At 43.2% G+C, this 9,949-nt stretch overlaps 1 protein-coding gene across 5 annotated transcripts in view; it reads left to right on the top strand.

Moving 5' to 3' along the window:
- The first annotated feature begins 4,426 nt into the window (after positions 1-4,426).
- CEP128 (centrosomal protein 128) overlaps positions 4,427-9,949 on the top strand; it is a 210,333-nt gene continuing 204,810 nt past the window's right edge. For all 5 annotated transcript variants that reach the window (XM_044436403.1, XM_044436402.1, XM_044436400.1 and 2 more), the window contains exon 1: positions 4,427-4,590. The gene's annotated coding sequence lies outside the window, so the exon portion shown is untranslated. The remainder of the gene's footprint in view (positions 4,591-9,949) is intronic.

The raw sequence follows: 9,949 nt of genomic DNA, 5'->3' as shown, positions 1-9,949 counted from the left end.
GCTCTTCAGGCACTCTGAAAGCTGGACAAAGGCAAAACTGGACAGGCATTATCTCATTTAAAGGGCCTGTAAACAACTATGATTAGGGAAATGAAGTTTGCACAGTAAAGACGTCATTTCAAAAAGCCGGTGGGAAAAGATAGGTTAAAGAAAAGATAGATGAAGGGGCAAGGAAAAGCTGCTTGGATTTTCTAGAAAAGTGGTCACCTGGCAAGCTCATTAATTTTCCAGGAAGGGATTAATAATGGGTGGGGTTGGTTGCCTTTATCTGTTTATTTGCATGTGATAGTGGAGGCAATGAGGTAGCTGTTCAGCAGCAAGGAGAGAAAAGGAGGTTTCCATGACATTCCTCTTGTAGAAGAGAATGACACTTATTTGAGTTTAAAGAATCTTTGGAGGATTGTGTCTGTACTCAGAAAAACAATTGTTACCATCCCACCTCACTGCCTTGCCATAAACACATCAAAGGATGCCTTGGTGTCTGTCGGTGAAGACCAAATCATCCCACTCCATTAGTGGGTAACTGTCAAAGTGTAATCTCTGTGTTTTATAGGCTTGCTAAGGTGCCTCCCTAACCCTGTAAGTTCATACATGTACCGTTTTTGTTCACTTAACTTGGCCAGCCTGTTCAAGGTAACTTTAATTTAGAAGGCCTGTCAAAGGCATCTAATTAGAGTGAAATGTAACTTTTCTTTATGGTGCTGTGACCTGTATCCAATCACTTTCCTATCCATATCAAAGTATCCAATCACCTTCCTGTGTATTGTATCCACTCCCCTTTTGTGTATTCTATATAACCCTAATGGAATTAGCATTGGGTGTTCCTGTCTTAGGCACCCATGAATCCATGCATTGAATTATAAATAAACCTAATTGCCTTTGCAAGAAATTGACCATTTGAGCCTTAATTGCAGATTGGTGTGACATGTCTTTGGAGGGACTGAATGAGTTGCAGCCCCCCAGTCTGAGTTTCATAATTAAAACTCAAACTATGGCAAAAATCTTGCTTCCAGTGGCTCATGAAAATTAAGGAGGGCAATTGAATAGTGTAAGAACCATTACTCCATTACTTTGAGAGTAAATTGCACTGCAATTCTTCTTCCACCTAGCTTAAGTAGGAAAGGAGTAATTAATAGGATGTGCAAGCATTTAGTAGTTGACTGTTCGAGGGCTGGTGTCTAAAGTAAAACTGCAATTTTGCAGTTAGGGAAAGAGGCTAAGGGGTTAAGTCTGGAGAAGAGTAAGCAGCCAGAGAAGGGCAATGTTTTTGTGTCACTTAAATAGTTCTGCTTTCACTGCCAGGCCTAAGCTTTTAACATGGCAAAGGACTTCTGTGCTTTTTCTCACCTGGAATAAATCCTCATTTCCTGGTCAGAGACTGTGTGTCAAAAACTGCAGAGTAATCACATGTTTGGTAATAGTTCCTAGTGAAGTCCCTTCATTTTCAGTTCATCTGAATGTCATGTTCTCCGTCAAGGGAAAGCTCCCAAATGCATTGATACAAAATGTCAAATACTTGGCTCAACAGCACCGAAAAAGAAAAAGACCTTGGAGCTAAATATGAGCCAGTAATGTGATGTAGCTGCAAAAAGGGCAAACACTATTTTGGAATGCATATATAGAAGCATCACTTCCAGAACAAGAGAAGTACTAGTTCCCTTTTACTCTGCTCTAGTTGAACCTCACCTGGAATACTGTGTTCTGTTCTGGGCACCCAGGTTTTAAAAAGATGCAGAAAAACTAGAAAAGGTTCACAGGAGGGCAACAAAGATGATCCAGGGTCTGGAAATTAAGCCCTATGATGAGAGGCTGAGAAGCTGGGCATATTTAGCCTTGAGAAGAGAAGACTACGAGGGGATATGACAGCACTCTGCAAGTACCTCAAAGGCTGTCTCAAAGAGGAAGGAAAAGACCTGGTCTTATTGGTCCCTGAACTGAATAATGAATAATGAACTGAAACTGCAGCGCTCCAGATTCAGGCTAGATCAGGCCAGATTCAGGAAAAACTTCCTAAGTCAGAGCAATATGATGGTGGAACCAGTTGCCAAGAGAGGTCGTGGACTCTCCTACACTAGAGACATTCAAGGTGAAACGGGACAGCTTTCTGAGTGGGATGGTGTAACTTGGCATCCTGCAACAGCAGTGGGTTGGGCCCAGTGAACTTCTTGGCCCCTTCTGACCCTACTGTTCTATGACAATATGAATCTACATGAGAGATCAATGCCAAGGGAGCAGCTGGTCAAGACTTTCCTGAGAGACTTTCAGGCATAGCAATGGAACAAATGTTCCTTTCCTCTGTGTGTATTTGTGTGTGAGAGAGGCATACTGCAGAAATAGTTCTTTGGCAAGCCTATTCAAGTGGCCCATCTCCAAAAAAGCTATGCCCTTTTGGTGCCCCAGTTCTCTTATTCATTCCAGACAGCACTGAAGTAGTTGTCTTGCTCTCAAGTGTTCCTGCACTTCAGCCTTTGTGATTTTGTTCCATGCTTGTGTTGCACCATCATTTAATGGGGAAAGGGTCAAAATAGGAACTGAGCACTTCAGACTTTTCCTTGTCATCTGTTATCATTTTGCCATTTGTACTTAGTTGAACCATCATTTCTTTCCTTTGTCTTTTATTATGGAATTATCCAACAAAAGCTTTTTGTTGCTTTCAGCATCCCTTGCTAACTTTAGATCATTCTTGTCTTCCTCACATTATCCCTGCAATTCCATGCTACCTGTCTCTACCTGCCTGGCCTTCCTTCCACTTCCTATTCATGCCCCCTTTTGTTCTCATAGGCTTCTACTGTTGTCTTCTACCTATTTTCCTTGTTGGAATTGTTTGTAATTGTACCTTTAGAATTTCCTTTTTCAAAAAAGTCACTTGCCATGGGACTTTCAGGAAGCATCATCAATATGTATACAACATTTCATGGTGTTGTGGGTCTACATGGCTTGCTACTGGGTGATCTCCCTTTGGTTCTTGCTTCTGTTGTTCTTGGAAGTATGTGATACAATTATTTACCATTCTGGATTCTGTGCAGTGGTGGATTGGTCCATAAATGTTGTAAGTAAATAAACAAATCAGTTGGGATTCAGTCCCAGTAGCAGAGTACCTGCTTTGTATACAAAGATGTCAGGTTCAGTCACGAGAATCTTCAAATAGTGCTAAGAAAGAAGACCTCCTTGAAATCATGGCGAGCTGTGTCAGTCAGTGTTGATAGCATTGTGCTACATGGGCCGAGAGACTGGTTCAGTATGAGGCAGTTCCCTAGAGTGTTGACCAGATCTTTCAGAAGGGGATTATTGAACCATGGAAGCTAGTTCTATCAGTGACTACGATGGCTACATGGAACCTCAGTGCCCAGAACCTCAGTTATTGCTCTGTTACCCTGCTGAGGGGTGTTTCTAAAGTACTTTTCTGTGCTCTAAAGATGGGTGTGTCTCTTCTACTGAGGGCAGTCCTTTATTTGAAAGGTTCCCAGAGCACTCTCGCCTATTTTAAAGGTATCTTCTATTTGAAGGGCTGCCCAGTCTAAGCCCAGTTGATTGGCTTGTGAGTTTTCTGGGGGCACCTGGCTGGCCATCAAGTGAGAAGCATATTGAACTAGGTGGAACCTCAGTCCACTTTAACTTGTTTTTTACGTTAGTTTGACCATATGAAGGGAAAGCCAGCAGGCAACTTTGCCCATCTACAGCACTTGGACACCAGTGAGCAGTGATCACAGAGGTGACCTAGTCACAATCTTCCACACAATAGTCAGATGTACATCTTTTAAAACCATAATTATTATTTCTAAATTTGTACTGGTGCCCTCTTTTTGGGTGATTCACAAGTGGCCAACCTATGGCTGGAACGTCTATAGATGGAAAGTATAGTGTCCCAGGTGTAGAGCCCACACATCTTGGTAACCTCATTTTGGCTCCCCCTCCAGCCCTGCCTCCAAAGGAGAGGGAGCCAGTGCGGCATGTATATTGATTAGAGTGCTGGACTGGGACTCCAAAGATCCAGGTTCTGGCTCCTACATGCAAATGAAGCTCACTCAGTCAGTTACTTGACACAGTCTAATGTACTTCACAGGGCTGTTGTAAAGATAAACGAAGATTATGTAAGCTGCCTTGGGTTCCTCGCAGGATATACACATAAATATATGTATATTTTTTTATAAATATTTATATATTTATAAATATGTGTACATCACACCGTTTCTTCCTTGTCTCTTGTCTCTCAATTCTGGAATTAAGTGCCTGCCCCTTTAAGAAGTGGAAGCCGCTTGGTCAGCCCCGTGACTGCTAGCCTATGCCGGTTCTGCGGGAGCGGGTGGAGCTTCAGGCTCTTCCTGGAATAGTGGGTACAAGGCTTCTCGGGAGTTGTAGTCTTCTTGGCACCTTGCGACGGCGGTGGCCGTGGGGTCTGCGAACTACGATCCCCACAAAGCTAAGCGCCGGGGCCCCCTGGCGCCTTGTGAGGCCGCTCTCTCTCGGCGGCAGGGCGGCTAGTTCAAGTTGCCATAGCGGCGTAGGGCGGGTAGGGCGCTGGCTGAGTGCCGAACAGTTGGAGCTGGAGGCGTCCAGGAGGCATGTCTCGGTACTGAGAACTTCCTTCAGGTGAGAAGGCGTAGGTTGATCCCGGGATCGAGGGAGTGGGACTCGGTGGAGAAATGTGTGCCTTTTAAAAAAAGACTTCAGCTATCCCGGCACGTATGGGGCGATGAGGATGAAGCCGAGGGGACTCTAGTGGGTTTCTGCGGCGGTTCAGTTGCCCCGGTAGCGACTGTTCGCGTTATAGTAGTGCCGATTTCTCCAATGGCCATGATGACTGTGGGTGATGGGGCTGGTTGTAGTCCAGTACATGTGGCGGGCGGCAGGCTGGAAAGGGCTGCACGATGGGTGACTGAAATACGCCGTGGAGAAGTTTCAGAGAAGTTAGCGCAACCACGGAGAAGGATCTAGTGGCGCTTTAAAAAGACTTGAGGGTGCAGTCCTATGCACAGACGAGAAGAGCCAGAATGGCACAACTTTTTTTTCTGTCTGAACATACAGACGCTTGTACCCTGACAAGGCTTTTATTGCCTTATTTTGTGCATTAAATATAAACGTGCTGAGATCTATAGACTTACTCTCCATACTGTCCCCCTCCCCCCATTCGCTGTCATTGTGTTAAAAATTCCTTGAAAAAGGTTAGCCCCTATTTTTTTTAGTGTGCCACAAGTCAATCTGTTGGGCTTTAAAGTGTCACAAGACTCTATTCTGGGTAAGGAAAAGGCCCTCCCTGTATCCTTGCCCTGGGCAAGCTGATGGGGAAGCATTATGCTTTTTTAAACATTATGATTACTTTTTAGCACAGTTTAGTAGCATATTTTTCTCCTTGCTTCTGGCATTGCAACTCTCATCCATAGCACTGATGGAGCATGTAAGCTGCCACTTCCTAGTAAACCCCATTTACCTCAATATAACTGCAGTCTGGCCTATGCTTAGTTATTGAGAAGGCCCACTGAACACAGTAGGACTTCCACCCTGATGTTGCTCATCTAAAAGAAGCTCTTTGTAGGGTGCGATCCCATGCAAAAAAAGACCCACCACTCCCACAATCCTGACTAGTGCATGATGGGAATTGTAGGCCTTTCTCTGTTGAAACTTCCATAGAATAGTGCCTTTAATCTTTCGAGATGCATCTGAGTCATTTGAGATGACAGCTGCTCTTCCTATTTCTGGCTTGTGCTTCAAGGAGATAAAGCAAACTGGGAATGTCAAACTCAAAAGGAGATTGATTGGTAAATGTGCCAACTAAGTATGTGCATGTGTAAGGACTTAAATGAATGTTTGCAAGTACTGAAGGAAGTGTGTAGTTTACAAATAATACTGACTTCTTAGTTACTCGACATGGAAGCAAATGGTCTTTTATTTGTTTTATTATGCCTCCCTCCCTCTATCTATTTAAAATTAACAAGATGGCATGAAGTCTCATCTTGTAATATAGTGAGATATGATTATTTGTGCAGTAGGGTTCAGTGCTTATTGCTTCCCTGCTGCCTCTCAGTAGCAGTTCTCCTGCATATGGTAATTTAAGTCTGTGATCTTATGCACATTTGGGAAACTGAATAGGTTTACTTCAGGGTAGGCATGTGCCCTGCCGATTGAGGGGGCAAGTGTGTCTCTTTGTCCATTTTTGGAAGAATCAGACTCTACCTGCATCTTGGAATAGGCTTCTATATGGAATGACACAGTTGTATGTGGATTTATGCTTATATTTCCTAGACTCCACAGATTAAACTGGCTTAGCAGTAATTTGTTCTTCCAAGGGAACCTTAGGTTTAGATGTTCTGTGAGTGGGGCTACTAGGGCTCTGCAAGGGAATATTTTCTGTCCTTCAGAGTGCAATGCCACAGGTTCTTTGGGAGAAGGTATGACTGTATGAACCACTATGAAGTCAGTGTAAAATATGTCCTGTGTGTCAGGGCATCCTACTTTTGTTATAATAGTGAGGAAGAATTTTTTCCCATTACTGGGAAATGCAAAATAGGGATTCTTGTCCTTGAATCAGAGCAAGCATGATATGTATAATAAGAAGGGAAAGTTCCTTATTTCACTTGATCACTTAGAATAAACCAGTGAAATACCAGATTCTGTTGAGCTCCAGTGCTGGATTTTCTCCCCTCTAGTTATGAAGCGGGTTAATAATGCTCTTTAAGTTGTCTCAAGATGTCTTTTCTGATTGTAGCTACATTGGAAGTTACTGATGATCATTTTTGAACTTAATATTTTAGAATTAGAGCAGTGATGCTTAGAGTGGGATTGAACACATATATCGGGGGTGGCCAGACTTGCTCAACAGAAAAGCCACATATGGTAAAATATTAGATGTTTGAGAGCTTCAAGTGGACACCCATGGTTGGCAGTAACAAGCAGCAAGGGGGCGACCGTGGGTGGCAGCAGTGGGTGGTGGGTGGCAAGTGGGTGCCCATTGGCACCTGTGATGGTGAGTGGTGAGACACAAAATAAATTCAAAGGGCTGTGTGTTGCTACTGAGCCTTGGTTTGCCCACCCCGACACATATGGGTAATATCAATGGATACTAGTCCTCATGGGTATATGCTACCTCCATTTTCAAAGGCAGTATGCACACAAGTTGCTGGAGAATGTGGGGGATGGTGTTGTTGCATTCAGGTCCTGCTCGTGGGTTTTCTGTGGGCAGCTTGTTTGCCAGTGTGTGAACAGAATACTGGGCTGGATGGATGCTCAGCCTGATCCAGCACAGCTCCTTTCGTGTTTTTAAAATAGGCTTAATTGCAACAGGTTTAAAGCAGGCTGATGCAATAGGGTGCAGCCTTTCTGGTTCATATCCTGCCCATGTTGCAACTGTACTGCAAAATGGCGTGGTCTGGAGGATCTACAGCTGGGGGACCATAGTACAGGCTTATCAGAATCTTTTGTCACCTTCAACCATTGTTTTCAATGGTTGCATTCATTTTCACTATATTGGCTTAATTCAGGCAAATACGAATGACTCACTGAGCTCTCGTTTTTACTCAACTTCCACTTCCTGTCGATTGGAGGTTAGAGAAGTTGCAGCTTGCTCCACTGTTCTGTAAGCGTTCCACTCTTAGCAGGCTGATAAAGAGTGTTTTTGGCTTAAGTTCTTCCTGTATTCTATTTGAAATTGCATTGCAGCATTGTGTGGTTGGGGCAATAAACTGTGAAGTTCTGTGGAAGCTCTCCAGTGTGAAAAGATAGGTAATGGTGGACAAATACTTCTAAACTATAGCTTTCTCTCTGCTATGCTGATCTCTGCATGAATATGCCAGTTCAGGGATTCTTGTGAGTGTTCTCAGCTTTGTTCTCTGTTTGCATGAATTGTGTGTGAGGCCCAACTGACACAGCAAGAATGGCTGGACAAGCAGAAGGAATGGCCTACAACATTGGTCTTCAACATTGCATCAGAATCTACCTGTGCAGGCTGGGGGTGATGTAATCTTGAGGAAGCCAGATAGGGGAAGGATATTAGAGCCTCTATCCATCCTCAAAAAGGGCTGAACAGTCAGAGTTTGATGTTGTCTTTTCTTTATTCTAACAACAAAACAAATAGTGTTACAGTTGAAAGTGCTGAGAATGTCCTGTAGGTCTTTGGTGGCCATCTTTTCTTTTTATGCAGGCTAGTTGTTCCAGTATCATACACCAGTGCTGGTGTTAGTGATTCCATTTCCTCCCTGTGGAACTTTGCCAGCAGCTTCTGCAGGTTTTCTGGTAGGTTGTCATTTGGTTTACATATGCCTCACTTTCCTGTATTGTATGCTTCCTCATACCACCCCTAGTTGCCCTGGTCGGTCCAATTTCTGACTTGGGACAGATTTTATTCACGAGGCTCTCTTTGTTCTTGTTGTTGTCTGCACTTGGGTGAAATACATTCTGGCCTGGACTGAACTTATTTGTAGTAATCTCTTTTGTTGAAGTGTGTGTGTGTGTGTGTGGGGGGGGGGGGTGCACAGCATGGCTAGAGGTTGATGAGAATGGAAGTCATTCTCTAGCATGTCTGGAAAATATCAAGTTGGGGAAAAGTGCACTACCAGATCATGCTCTGATAGATCACAACAGTAGTAGTAAGACTATACACTTATGATTAAAATAAAGCAAGAAGTACTGCCAAATGTGTATTTGGTTAATGATAGGCCATGTGTCTGAAAATGTTGAAAACTACTACCATAAAACATGCCTCAAATCCTTTGCACTATGCAGGTTCCACTGTAGACATTCAGAGGTTCTTCCGCAGTCATATTAATATGGAACACATTCTCAAAATGGAGAATTTTTAAAAATCCGTAACTGCTCTAGCTTGAAAGAACTTGATACTTGTACATGTGTTTTGGACATAGGGGTGAGCACTAGTTTTAGAAAGGATTTCGCCTATCATGATAAAGTTAAAGCACTGATGTTTAGCATAGGAAGAAAAGTAAAAGTCTATTAGTGCAGAATCCTGGGGTCTTCTGACATTGTCTGGGGGACCATAGGAGGTTTAGGTGTCTGACCTTGAGGTCCCCTAGTTCTGAAGTTTGAGGTCTTGTCCCATGGTGGCTAGCCCTCAAGGTTGCAAATAAGCCTTAGAAGGGGAAAGACATGCATGGCAGGGAGGGAAAGGCTGGGGTTGCCCTGGCTCTTTCCTGACCCCTTGGCAGCCCTAAATCTATACAGACAAAAATGACCAATCTAGAGAAAATGCAGGATGTAAGGTGCAGCAGTGGAGATTGCTGCCACCGCACTGTCCTGGGCATCGCAGTGGATGCTAATATCTGAGTCTAGAGACTTATAAGCATCTACCATAAAAACAAAAGAACTGTCCCCCCCCACACACACGTTTCTAGAACAACCGTTGTGGAACACTCTTGACACTATGAAAATTATTGTCTTTGAGTTTCACATAATGAATTTCATAGATTGATGAAAAGATGCACTCTTTAGAGTGGTCAGACAATGACTACTTGTGAGCTTTTGAGGACTCCTGCAAACAGCAGAATGATGCTTCTAAGAAGTGGAAGGGTCAATGTAACTAATAAAAGATGTGGTCTCTTAGCAACTTGTTCAGGTATATGAAAGAGGATGCCACTTTAGGGTTGGATAAACATTTTGTAGAAAATACTCCTATTTTTGGATAATAGAGCTGATTCATCTAAGTACATTTCTCTTTTTTCAATGCTGCCATTGGCAATGTCTCTGAGCAAGTTCTTTCCTTTGCTTTCACTTTGCTTTGCTTTGTAACAACATGACTTCTCTTCTCTGAATTGAGATTTTATTTTGGGAGAGGTTCTAAAAGCAGAAGTTTTTAGAAACTTGATGAAATAATCCAGTTGCAAGGTTTGCTAGGCCAGGGGTCTGCTAATTGCTTTAACTTGATAATGCCACACGTATGCATTATGCATATGATGCAGACTGGTTGTATGTTGAAGCAAATGATGCACCTAAAGTTTAGTTTCAG

This window comes from Varanus komodoensis, unplaced genomic scaffold, assembly GCF_004798865.1.
Source record: "Varanus komodoensis strain SLA01 unplaced genomic scaffold, ASM479886v1 scaffold3, whole genome shotgun sequence".
Taxonomy (NCBI): domain Eukaryota; kingdom Metazoa; phylum Chordata; class Lepidosauria; order Squamata; family Varanidae; genus Varanus; species Varanus komodoensis.
The sequence above is the reverse complement of the archived record's forward strand: the minus strand, read 5'-3'. Positions and strand labels throughout refer to the sequence as shown.